Below are 14,363 nucleotides of genomic sequence, written 5' to 3'. Positions count from 1 at the left end.
TTCCCTAGCTTTTTTTTTTTTTTCTCCTTGCTTTATTTGCACAGATGTGTTTGCCAGGCCTGTCATCAACTTGGGGAGAGGGGCATTTGAAAAAAAAATAATAAAAATGACCGAACAAGCTGAAGAAATTGCAAACAGTAAATCTTGCGCTTGCAAGGCCAGGCGCAGCAAGTTGCTGAGGTTGTAGTTTTCAGATTTGGTTTGAGATTCTTGTAAATTTCCAGCTATTTTTAACCTGCCATAGGAAGGGGGAAAGTAACCGTTTCATCAACTCCTGCTATATAAATCTCCTTGGGGTTTATTATTTGCTGTTTCATTTTACTGGCAAAAGCGCTCCTACAAAAGTACAATAACCTACTCATTGATTTACAGCTTGGAAGCGGGGGCGCCACTGAAAAGCAAAGTGTGTCGCACCTGAAGGAAAGTGCACCGAGTTAATTGGAAAGCTTCAGGAAACGGGAATTCCTCGCAGTGATACCGTCACATGCGTCAGTCACCAGATGGAACTCCAATTTTCTGTTTTTATAATAAGCGCTCACTTGATACCCCCAGAAATAACACGCTGCAGCCAGAATAACAGCACATTTATCACAGGCGGGTTAAAATCCTAGAATCGTGCTGTGGTCCTGGGCCGATGGGTTAGCAAACAGTGTGCTGTGGTCTTTATGTATGTAAAATACGTACACCCAGGAAGTCTAAGCTTAGAAAGAGGATGTGGCCCACAGGTAGTACAACTGCCTTTCAAAGCAGACCTTTCTTTGGCAGAAGAACACTGCTGCCTTACAGAACATCAGTGTGCCTTGCAGCTGGGCCATCCGTATTCCTTTCAAGTACATCTGCTTACTGCAGTTTGATCCTTAACATGTAGCTAAAATATAATGGCAAGAGAATATGGGGGGAAACCTTGTCACTTCTCTCTCTTTTCTAGAGCCAGCCTCTAACAAAGGACACACTTTACAGTGGTGGACAGCATGTTGTGCTTGCAGGTACTATTGCTAGAAGAGCTTAAACTAAGGAATTATTAAACCCAAAGGCTGGCGTTTCCAAATACAGCTTGAGGTAGCTAAGCAGCCAAGGCCAGGTCCTCTCAGAGCACCAGAGAGGCCCAGGTCACTTCCAGTTTTTGAGGCCCCTAGCCACAATAAAAATAAAACAATGACGACACATGGTCTAATCTTGTGCCATCAGAACCAATACAGAGGTGCCGACTCTGTGGGTTCTTTGGGGCTGGAGCACCCCTGGGGAAAAATGAGTGGGTGCTCTGCATCCATTGGCAGCCAAGCTCCCTTCACCGCCCCACCTCCTCTTTCCTCCCCCCCCCCCAAGAATGCCGTGTCCTGCTCCTCTGCCTACCTCCCAGTGCTGGCCGCCCGCCTGGCTGCTGCCAAACAGCTGTTTGGCAGCGTTAGCACGCTGTGGGAGGGAGGAGGAGGAGTGGGAACATGGCACGCTCAGGGGAGGAGGCGGGGCCAGGGCAGAGATTTAAGAAAGGAGTTGGAATAGGGGCATGGAGGGGGTGGAGTTGGGGCAGGGATTTTGGAGAAGGGGTTGGAATGGGGGCCGGGCCTCATGGAAGGGGTGGAGTGGGGGCAGGGCCGGGGGCGGCATGGAGGTTGAGCACCGAGGGGAAGTCGGTGCCTATGAACAGATATATTTGTATTAATCTCTATGAACATTTTAAACTCTTTAATATGACAAAATACCTGCCACCTTCAACCAATATCAGAGTTAGCCAATCAAAGTTGAGATCAGCTACACTATCCTGTCCCATGATTGAGAGCTTAAGAAAAATGTCCTGTTGGCTGCTTGTTGATTTCGGCTTCTGGCTGTCATGTGAGGACTGCAAATGCCACTTTCTAAAAGCCACTGGGGAGCTAAAACAGAGTTTTGGATACCTTTCTGATACGTGGCTTTCAGGTGCTTATCTGAAGCAAACCTCCAAATCTAACCAGGTTCGCTCATTGCTAGACTTTTACTTGGTGGTGGTGGGTTTTTGTGTTTTCTGCTTTGCACAAGTTTCGTTCATGTCTGTTTTTTCACGAGAGCCACTGTGGACAAGATTTTGGAAACCGATAGCTAGAAAGATTGATTTGTAGGAACAGACTAATGATGTAATCCCACAAAGAAGTGGTGAGTGTTTGTAATGCTCTGGGTTGTGCCAGAAGAGCCCGTCCAATGAACCAGGACAAAGAGGGCTCTCGTATTAACCCGTCTCTGAAGTTTAGGTAAAGGTCCTGATCACTTAGACTTTCAATTCATTTTCAGGGAGATAATTCTAATAAGTGGTTCAAGATGGATTCCAAGGCCACTGGCAGCTTGAAAGCATAAGGATGGGGCTTGTGCTTAACACACAGAACTCAAACTTGGCTCTGCCACATGTTTCCTGTGTCAACTTGGGCAAATCACTTAATCGCCTTGTGGCTTAGTTACCCATCTATAAAATAGGGGTATTAATCGTACTTGCCTCACTGGAGCATGGGGGGGGGGTGAGTGGAAGGGGGAGAAAGTTTATGAGGGTGTCAGATGCTACAGGGATGGAAGCTATAGACTGAAAGGAACCCTAATAAATATTTTGCAAACAAACATGCACGTATCAATTTAGATTTCAAAATTATATCTTTAAATGCAACAGACAGAGTATTGGAGCACAAATATTGCTGTGAGGGAAAATTAGGCAACCTATCTACAGTCTATGATTAATTCAATGAATGTAGCCTTTGTTTGCTAATTACTTGCATGTTTAATTTGTTGTTCAAAATTGTTCAGTGAGCTGTTTATACAAACATAGTTTAATTTACAGTTAGTTGACAAGCTAACACTGATAATACCCAGCTCTCATATTTATGTTCCTCAATAGATCTCAAAGTGCTTAGTATTGTTACCCCCATTTTACAGATAGGGGAAACTGAGGCACAGAGCTATTAACATGACTTGCCCAAAGTCACCCAGCAGCAGAGCTGGGAATAGAACTCAGCTCTCATGAGTCTCAGTCCAGTGCTCTAGTGACTAGATCATGCTGTCTCTCCTTATAACAATAGTAACTAGTAGTCAATGACTGTTGACTATTTGCTACCCATGATACTGTTGCTAGGGTTGGTTAAAATGTTCTGAATTTTGAGTTTTCCACTGAAATATTTTTTTTATTTAAAAATGTTGATCAAAGTTTTGCAAGCCCCTCTCTTGTCCCCTCCCATTTTTGACCAGCTGCGGAGCTGGACAATTTTCCCCCCTCCTAATTTCAAGATTCCTGTCAGAATTTATGTTGAAATTTCGATGGGGGGGGGGGAGGAGAAATGTTGAACCCTTTTGTAACTTTTTATTTTTCTTCTTTTACAATGAGCTCTATTTGTTTGTTCTCCCTGAGTGGACAACTGAAACTTTTTATGAATGCAAGTTGGCAGATCAAAGGGAATTAAAGATGGCTACAAACATATCTGGTGTGAACCCACATGCAAACACATTTCTGCATGTGTTCACTAGACTTCTACTTTTCACGTACTTGTGAACACAATATTGCTCAGATGGGTGTTTGTGAAAAATGTACAGTGCACAATAGCTTAATTTCCTGAGGGCTGTTATGCTTTGGTCTAATTCTTGTTTCCCTCACCTACACGTTTGGAAGTTCTTATAGACAACGCTGCTTTTAAACTACAGAGGGTTCGAGGAAACTAACATGTAATACAGCTCTGAATTTCTCCCTGAAATTAAAGTGTTGAAATCTTAGATCCAAACAAGGACCTAACAGGGCTGTGCATGGGGGGACAAGGGGATTTTTCAGTGTGTCTGTATCATAGACAAATAAGGTTTCAGATGAGTGGGGAAGTCAGTCAGCTGGTTTTGAAAAGGCTGCTGCATATCCCTGGCCTCAAAGAGCAGTAGGCTCAGCCATCCTGAAAAACTACCAGTACGTAATCAGGGCTCAGACAAATAATTTGTCCAATTTAAGATTGTCCCTCTATCTATACAATTGTAGGGAAATCAGCATAGTTATAATAAATAATATAATTATATGATAAGAAAATAGCTAAGGATTTGTGATGTTCCCTAGCCATAAATGCATTCCCTTTTGAAGGGTTTCCATAAGTTATCACAAGTCCTTGAATTTGTTCATGTACTTAGTTTTTAAAATACTATGTGCTTAAATTCCAGAGTGTGATGTCAAATTATGTTATTCCATGACTAGAATGGTTGTATATTTGAACACGCTATAACCACACCAAGATAGGCCACTGCGAGCAACTCTACCTATATCTGCCTACAGCCTAGGGGATTGGGGCAGGGTCTCAAAAGGTGATAGGTGGGACTTCAGACCAGAATTTTGGGCAGTTGAAGGCTGAAGGCATGATTGGTTAGTAGTGTTGGGGATTATGACGTGGCGCCAGATAAACCAACCTGTTTCCGACCGCCACCCCATAGCATCACTAATTTTTATAGTGCCTGATCCAAAGCCCAGTGAAGTTACTAGAAGATTCACTATTGCTTTCATCAGGAATAGAGTCAGGCCAATGATGAGCCCTTTTGCTAATTTCACCCTATGTGTCACAACACACTAGGGTCCAATCCTGACTGGAACAAAGCACTTCCTTCTAAGAGTTCTCTCCAAGCAAACTCCTTCTGTTTGCCTCTCTGCTGTTCGCTGCTCAGCTGGTTCGCAGCTGACTGCCTTTTTATAACAGTCAGGCCCAGCTGGAACAAAGCACTCCCAAATCAAACTGGTCAAACAAGCAATCAAACAATCATGCACGCGGTCAAACTGCCAAACTGCCCCCACCAACAGACACTCAGATACTCACCAGCGCAGTCCCCTACTCACCAGCGCAGTCCCCCCTATTCAGCACTGGTGAGGCCTCATCTGGAGTACCGTGTCCAGTTTTGGGCCCCACACTACAAGAAGGATGTGGATAAATTGGAGAGAGTCCAGCGGAGGGCAACAAAAATGATTAGGGGGCTGGAACACATGACTTATGAGGAGAGGCTGAGGGAACTGGGATTGTTTAGCCTGCAGAAGAGAAGAATGAGGGGGGATTTGATAGCTGCTTTCAACTACCTGAAAGGGGGGTTCCAAAGAGGATGGATCTAGACTGTTCAGTGGTACCTGATGACAGAACAAGGAATAATGGTCTCAAGTTGCAGTGGGGGAGGTTTAGGTTGGATATTAGGAAAAAGTTTTTCACTCAGAGAGTGGTGAAGAACTGGAATGGGTTACCTAGGGAGGTGGTGGAATCTCCTTCCTTAGAGGTTTTTAAGGTCAGGCTTGACAAAGCCCTGGCTGGGATGATTTAGTTGGGTTTGGTCCTGCTTTGAGCAGGGGGTTGGACTAGATGACCTCCTGAGGTCCCTTCCAACCCTGAGATTCTATGATTCTGATTGAAGTCGCTGGGCACTAGTGCAATAGCAAAGTGACAAGAACAATAATTTAACCTCCCCCTTAACCAAATTACATAAATCTAGTCCATAGTTTGGATGTTTGTTTGATCTATCAATCCAAAACTATGGAGGCTGAACGTCACCTTATTCCCACTCAATCCATCTTCTCCCTTACATGGTGCTGTCTTCTTGCAGGAAAGAACCAATGGCCTGTGGCCCTCTGGTAGATGGATCAATGTTCTTTCTGGTGTCTTTAAGGGCAACCAGGCTGGACCAGTCCTGGGTGGTTCTTTGTCCAGCACAAAATTAGTTGATAACTCAGTGGTTTCTAAATCACAAATATTGGCACATCAACAAAAGATACAGGCAAACCAAACATGGCTTGGTTTGTAGTGGTTAGCATAACAATTCAGTTCACATTTTGTAAAAATGTTCCATCAAATGGACTGAGGCACCAAAAATGCTTCTTGCTTACGCTACTGTTTGTATTTTAGTAGCACCTTGCGATCCCAACTAGTGCTAAGCACTTTACATATAATAAGAGATGATCACTGCCTCAAAGAGCTTACAGGCTCAACAGACAAGACAGACGAAGAGTGGGAGAGGAAAAGGGGTTGAAGTAACTGGCCCAAGGTCAAACAGTAGGTCTGTGGCAGAGCTGAGAGCGGTGCCCTGATCTCAGTGTATTCTTCTAGCCATGCTGTTTCTCAAATTGGAGCTTCAGATTGCTAAATAACTTTTACCAATGACTACCACTCAAATGGCAATCAATAGAGCTGTGTGGGGACCAGACTTTTTTGTTTTACAGGAAATTCTGTGATTTTGAAATTGTTTTCATGCTGAATAGGAACAAAACCAAAGAATTTTAAACTTTCCTGTGAAATAACATTTTTGAAGAAAAAAAATTTGGACCAATACAAATTTTCATTTTGATTTTGACTTTATTTTTTTATAATGTAAATAAACTTAAATTTTGAAATGATTTTTCTCCGTGTTGTTTCTAAACACAATGTTGTTGAAACTGACACATTCTCATAAAAAAAATTTGGTTTTAACAAAATAGCATTTTCTTATTGAAAAATATTCCATGGGGAAAATTTTCAGCCAGCTCTAGTAATCAGTTGCGAACATCCAGCCGTAGGTTGCAATGCATTCAGAACGATTGTAACAGCATGTTTATAAAACAGTACCTTTTTAAAAAATAATTTACAAGGGGCAACTTCTGACTCCCCTACTCATTTTGTACAGACTCTTACTCGGTGAGTAATCCCATGTAAACAGATGGGTCTACTTGTGGAGTAAGATGATACTTGGCATAAGTCAGGTTACCAGAATCTGGCCTTAAGTTGGAAATTCTGCACCTTAATTTCTCCTGCAAGAATGCCTCAAGGAAACGGGAGGGGAAAAAAGGACCAATTTTCTTGCAGATTCCCTGCTCTCTAACAGCTCACCCTTGATTTACCCTCCTGTCATTTCCTTTTGCCCTCTTCCCAATGTATCACATTTCCATTTCAGAATATGTAGATCCACAGTTGTTTAAAAAGCAGCTCAAACTTCCAACTTATAAACATCACTTCCTCTGTCTCCTGAATTTATTTTAATAGCTGATATTTGAGCCCAGGGGATTGTTTTAACTAACACTGCACAGTCAGAAGTAATCACTTTCCTCCAGGCTACCTCTGGGTCAATAGCACAAGGCAAGACCCCCTCACATTTCATTACCCGGGATCAGATCCCCTTTCCCAATCCATCACTCTGAAGCTAGGAATCTCTCTTTCTCTTGGGCTTGGCTGCATGATTCATGCGAAGCCAAATCAACAGTATATTTGCTTTTTTCTCAGTTCATTGTTTTTATTTGCTTACATGTTCGCTGTCATAGTTCAACTCATAAATCAACATTGGTTTATTTTTTACAAACGCGTTGAAAGTTCGAGCCAGTTTCCACTGTTGTGAAAGACTCCCAATACTACATGGCCTTTAACAGGTGGAAAATGTCTTAAGAGGCTGTTTGGATGGGAACAAAAGTAGTATTTATTTATGACTTAATCTAATTCCAAAACAAAGTAACAGTTCCCTGAACTGAATTATCTCCTTATGATGCTAGCCCACTAACATATGGTTTTATTATTTAAATTGAAAATGTAATATTGAAACCATTTCTAGCTATTAAACTTGTGCAACCGATTACTGGGAAACAATGTTCCCCAGACCCTGTATTTTTTAACAGACCATTTTCAGGATAACCAAATGTCTGTCATAACTAATTCTGGCGTTGGAAAAACCTTGTCCTCACATGTGTCTGATTCAGACTGAAGAGCTGCTGAAGGACTGGATTCTCAATGGAACAAGAACTTTTTCTGGTGAACTAAATTAAAAAAAACAACAAAAGAACTGAAGAGAAAAAATCCAAACAACTTGCAGACAATGTTACATGTTGTGTCCAGGTGAAAATAGACCCGTCTTCTACAGCAGGCAAATTGTGAACACTCACGTTTGCTGGTTGGGTAGTGGGTTGACTCACTTTGGTTGGCCTGATGCGAAAGGTTAAATAGCACTGCATAGCAAGGGGCTAGCATGGTGGCCTGGAGTTGCAGATCAGTCCAGGTCTCTGCGTCATTAATCTCTGTCCAAAATCTTGTCCACTGCCTACTCCCCACTGAGGCTTTGTCTGCACTGGGGGATTTGCCCTGGTTTTTAGCCCTGGGTAACTGTGGTGATGCAAATCCCTAGTGAAGAGAGAGAAAGTCCACGATTTGCATCATTTTGTAAACATGGCAGTTTACTCATTCTTGAAATTGGGGATCAGCTTTGCCCATCTGCACAAGGGGTTTGCACCAGTGCTGTTATGCCAGCGGCTGAAATCGAGGCAAATGCTTTGTTTAATCAAGGTCCGAGACTGTACAATGCACAGGCGTTTCTCCTAGGTCTGGAATAACCCCTGCTGTGCTGCAGTTAAACTGGTGAGAGATGCCTGGGTCCAGAACTCTCTTTATCTCTCGTCCTCCCTAATTTTGCAGAGTGTGACTGACAGATGTCCCTCGCCTTGATGGCTGGAGAAGGTGCTTCTCTTCTCCTTCCAGCTCCCAAATTCTGCTGCGATATGGATCTTTGAGGCCCGATGTTGCCTCTTCCTCTCTCTGGCTGACTTTCAGCCAAGGAGAAGTGCTTTGAGCATGTGTATTTCTTTTCAGTTTCTTTCCTGGGTGAATGACATTAGCCAGCAAGAAAAGAATCTGTTCCTGGGTTAGGACAGGAGCAGATGCTCTTGGTATGCTCACTGTGCCCTCAGATATCAATCCTATACCACAGGCCTAGCATATGAGTGGGGTGGAGTTTGTGGGCCTGATTTTGATCTCCCTTGCCCCGGTACTTGTTTTACTTCCATGAAATTACTGCTGATTTACATCATTGTAACTGACATCAGAACCAGTCCCTGGAGCAATGCTCCTGAGAAGAGCTCTGGCTTAGTATTGGGGGAGGGGAACCACCCTACTGGAATGGGAGAAGCCTCTGTAGTTGCAGTGTCAGAATGGACGCAGAATGTCTGAGTCAGCAGCTGCTGAGGCTGCCCATCTCTGGATTCAGCCCTGGATTAGTAATGTTGGTTTGCAATTAAGAGTATTGCATGATCATGTAGCCACTACAGGTGGGTAGGAAATGTTTTTCCTATCCAACAGAAAAAAGCATATCATCAACAACACATTTTCCCCAAATTGGCATGAGAAGTTGCAATGTTCATAATTTTCAAGAACCAAAAATATTTTCAGGTCAAATTCAATGTTTTTGTTTTGATAATTTTGAAGGGTTTCATTTTGATGTCAACCTTTACAAATTATTTATTATTTTAACCTTTTTTTTAAAAAAAACCCTCTAATTTATCTTAAATTTTGAAACAAGAAGTCACCTGAGATTGGAAAACCTGAATTATTCATTTTGCAAAGGTCAACATGAAACAGTTTGACCATTTGGAAACTTTCCCCCCCTCAAAAATAGGTTGAGTCAATTCCCTTTTGTGAAAAAAAAATCCATGTATTTGTCATGGAAAATATTTCACCACTTTTTTTTTTTTTTTAAAACAGGATCTAGTCCATAATTCATGAAGGTTCGAACAGCTATTAATGGGGTGAGTCTCTCAGTTTCACTCTTTCTCACAGCAAGAACCAATGGCTGGAAGCTAAAGCCAAACAGTGTCAAACTAGAAAGGAGACGCTAAGGTTTAACACGAAGGGTGATTAACCATTGAAAGAAACTCCCAATGGAAGTGGTGGATTCTTTTCAGATCAAGATGCCTTTCTGGAAGAGATGTTTTAGCCAAACACAAGTTATTGGGTTCAATACTGGAGTAACAGTGTAATTCTGTGTTCTACAGGAGGTCAGTAAACTCTATGAATCTCTTTTCTCGTTCCATACATTTCAAATTATATAAACCCAGCAATGAAGGAAGCAAAAGGGGTCAAAGTTTCTATATATTATTCTAACAGATGAGATAATTGACTGTAACCAAAAAGACGCTACTGCAGGATGTTGGAGGACCAGATAGCAAGTGTGAAAAATGGGGCTGAGGGGTGGGGAGTATTCGGCTCCTATATACGATAAAGCCTTGAATATTGGGATTGTTCCTATCAGATCAGGACATCTGGTCACCCTAGCAGGATGCCACTCCAGTTCTGAGCATTCTTGTTTGTTGACATGATAACAAGAAGTCTATTGCAGTACGTGTGCACCCTTTGGTCATTAATTTGCACAGCTTCTGAGCAACTCTTGAATTATTTGTCAAGTTTTTTTTTAAAGTGATTTATGGATCTGAGGAAGAGAAAGAGGCAAGGGTTTTATAAATAGTGACCCCCTTTCATTCCCATCCAGTGCATTAATTGAGCATTATCTGTAATTGGAAACATAAAGTGCATTCCTGCTTGGATCTCATGCAGACGGCTGCCCTGATGTGACTCTTAATGTATCATAAACCTCCAGTGCAGTGCTATGGATTTTCTTGTTTTTAATGAAGTTAACATATGTGGACTTTGACATATGCAGGGGCGTATCTAGCGTGCACTGTTGGACAAAGAGGGGTTATTAAAGTTTTCTTTTTTAGAAACATCTCTTCTCAACAAAGATGGCCATTTTAAGAAATGAAAGATTGAAAGATACGAGTTCAGATAAGTACCCCCAACATCTGGATGCTTTTCTAAATTAACTAAAATCCCAGGGTCCACCAAACTGAGCTGGAAACCTCACAACAGTAGCTGTTCTCATGTGATATCTGGTATTTCTTGTTTCCAGTTTGCCTCTTCCTTCTAGTCCCAAGAACAATTTTTCTGGTTGTATATTGGCCTTACTTGCTTCTCCAGTTCTGCCTGGAAGCAGAAAAACAAGGACAAATAAAAGGTAACTAAAGCTGTTGTGTTTCAATTTCACAGGGTTTCACACTCATCTAAACTTTTCCATCTCTTTCCAAGTTTATATAACCTCATGCAACCACACAACTTTATTGGCTTGATGGCCAGTGCACCAGACCATAATTTGCTTTAAAAATGTGGGGAGGAAAATTGGGAATGGCCCACTAAAATTGTTTCCTTTTGCTAGGGAGGACGCGCAAGAAGTTTGGTTCACACAGCTGTGACAATACCAGGAATGTTTTCACCACAAATACCCACATTTAGATGTAGAAACACTGACAACTCAGACTGGGGCCCAAAATTCAGATTTAGATTTTGATTTTGTAGAAACAAGTTTTTTGCAAAGGCTAAAACTGACTGAAATGTTTCCAGTATTGCAGTTGGAAGCGGGAGTTTTGAAACCAATAAAAATTTGGGTTTTTAGAAGTTCAGCCTTGGCATCACTGAGAAACTGAAACTGCCTCTCAAAATGTATAATCTAACTTCATTGCTGATGGGAATGTGGAGTCCTTGTTAAAATTCTGTCACAACGATGAAAGGAACGTTGAGATGATTTCCATACCTTTGTGGGTTCCAGAATACTTCAGAAGAGCAAAGCTTCCCCATCTTTGGAATATCTGGGCCAGTCTGTACACAGTCTGAAACGGTCTCTGAGAGATAAGAATTTCCCCTCTTCCTCTCAAAGGAGTGATAACTCTGAAACCTACAATGCTTGTTACATCTCAGTAGTAGTAATTATAGTATAGTGACTGGGAGCCATAGTCATGGAGTAGGACCCCGACTGTGCTAGGTGCTGTACAAACAGAATAAAAAGACAGTCCCTGCCCCAAGAAGCTTACTAGCTAAGTAATTAACTATTTTGCTGCTGAGCAAAGCATGAAAGAGAGACAGAGGGTGATCGTATAACATAGATTTACCCCATCTTCTGCAAGTGGTATCTTGTTTTGGGATATTAAGTGGGTTGGGCTTAGAGTATTGCTATTTCCACCCCCAATTTGACTCCTGGTTTCTCCCTTATTGTTAGAGTGAACAGGATTGGTTTTCCTTAATAGGACACTGACAACTTAATACCCACTTCATAGTTTTTAAACAAGGCTTTAGAAGTAGTTTGTGGTGTTGCGTCTGCCTATGAAACACCCTCTCCCCCACACCAGTTGTGGTGGTTTTACAACCACATTTTCCTAGTTTTTCAACCCATTTTTTTTTCACTCCCCCATTGCTGTGTGAAAGTCCCACACAACCAACAGGGAAAACTGAAGTACTGACACTGGCCTATGCACAACATGCTGTCAGGTGCACAAAGTAAACAAGCTGAAGGCGGGGATGGGGGGGGGGGAAACCATGTGAAAAACATGGTGTTTGGTTGGTGGTTTTTAATGCCTAGCCCTTTTCCGTTAAAGTTATCTTAGTTGCTATTGGTCAGGTAACATTTTCAGACAGACTTGTGCTTTAAATTGATGGTGCCCCTTTAAATGGAGAAAAACCATCCTTTATCCCCTTTTCTCTGCAAATATATGTAGCCCTCGTCATGGAGATTTATCACAAGGCAAGGAAGGAAAAGTTTGTAGGAGCCTCGTGTGTGCTGCAGCCATTCAAACTGCTTGCTTTTTTCAGAAAAGAAAACGTTCTTGTACACCACTTATCTAGCTCGGTTGCTATTTTGTACTTAGATGGATGTGAAGATGCTTTTTTGGTTTCCATTTGCTGAATACTACAAAAACCCTCAACAACCTGGCATGCTAAAACAAAGAAAAACGGACTCGAGTAAAGTGCCCATTCATGTCATCCCATAATTTATTCCAAAGTGCTTAGAGTTGAGGTTAGTCCCTTCAAGGCAAGTACAAATTGCAAATACACGCAAATCATAATGCACATGCTTTTTGGAAAATGTTAAGCCTTTTGTTCTGGAAAGGTTATTCCTATTATTTGCAACTGTCATCATTATTCAAGCCTTGTTTTCTTTTATGATTGTTCCTCAGCCACTGGCTGCTTGAGAACATCCTCAAAATTAATACGTTTCAAAGAACTAGACATTTGGTATATAGCTTAATTACAGCCTATAAAATTAGCATTAAAATGCTAGAAACGCTGCCGCACTATAAGCGTGTTTAAGCTTTTGTCGCGGAGGCAAGCTACTACACATCCTTTAACTTAGCAGAGGTTTGGGCCAAGAAATTCTGCTTCATTAATTGTTTGTTCCAAACCTGAAACTTAACACGCATTTTCCATGGACCTTTGACATTACTCGCAATGCAGGCTTATAATCTAATTATACTGTAAAGTAGACCAGCCATAGAGGTAGGAGACTTACTGTAAAGGGATTTCTGATGAGGAAGATGTGCCCTCCATAGAATCCAGGTGCCTGAGCAATGGGTAAGACAGGTCTGTGGCCACGAGACAAAACTACTGGTTTTCATCAGTGAAGCAACCAGAAAGGGACTGAGGGCCTAACTTTCATTTACAGGATGACTCTTTTAGTGGCATTGTAAATGCAGGCTATATCCACTGTCAGCCCATTTATGCTGCCACCGCAGGGTGACAGAGCCTTAGCATATATGAGTCTTTTCCGGTAAGATCAGTGACTGAGATTTTCAATGGAACCTATGGGCTTTAGGCACCCCATTACCATGGGATTTTTGCTGGAATTTGGGCACCTAAATCCCTAAGGCCTGCTCTACACTGGGGGTGGTGGTGGTTTGTGCATTGTGAGAGTCTGGAGCAGAAGGGGGCCATAGAGAGAGGGGGAGGGGACTGAACATTGCAGTCACTCTCTGGGTAGCACAGAGTGAAGAGACCTGAGGGAAACAGGAAGGGGCCTACAGGCTGAGGAATAAGGCTAGTGGGAAGACACCTGGAAGGCACAAGATTGGAGCAGGCTGCTGTGGCTGACCCTGACACACGAGCCAGACTTCTGGGGAGAGGCCCTGGGAGGTGCTGGTTGTAACAGAGTCCAGAAAGGGGCTGGGGGAAAAGCCTGTGGTAGGAAGTTCAAGGAGGCAGCCGCAAGGCGTCTGATGGAGCAGACGGTAGCTGCTTGTCCTGGGGTCCTCGAACTGGAGCCCAGTGTAGACCCGGGCTTTCCTATCAGCCACTGGGAAGGTAATGGGAACATGTCCCCTCCTTTCCCCAGGCCTGACGTAAGGAGAGCAGGATGACGTAAAATCCTGAGACAAGGGTATGAGGACAATGGGTCTGAGCGTTGGAGCTGAGGGCCAGATGTAAGGACGTTGGCTTTTGTGTTGGACTTTCTCTTACCCCAGAAGGGATGGAATTAAAATGTGACCTGGCCGGAGGGCTGAGTCATGGAAAGAGACAGACCATTGCAGGCCTGGAGTGACCATCAATAGGGGGTGCTAGAGAAGGCTGTGCTGCTACAACACCCAGCCACAAGGGGACAGACCAGTGGTGAGTCAACCCTTCTCCATACCCCTATACACAAGCACACTTCTATATATATTTCCAAGGATGGTACACAGTTGTTTTGGTGTTTTCTGTGAACAAACAGAGGATGCCATTCTTTGGAGCATCAGTCTGCCACCTTACGCAAGCAGGAAATTCACATTAAAATACAATTTTATCAAATTTATGACCATGTGCATC

The sequence above is a fragment of the Mauremys mutica genome, chromosome 3, assembly GCF_020497125.1.
Source record: "Mauremys mutica isolate MM-2020 ecotype Southern chromosome 3, ASM2049712v1, whole genome shotgun sequence".
NCBI lineage: Eukaryota > Metazoa > Chordata > Testudines > Geoemydidae > Mauremys > Mauremys mutica.
This window is presented reverse-complemented; position numbering follows the sequence as displayed.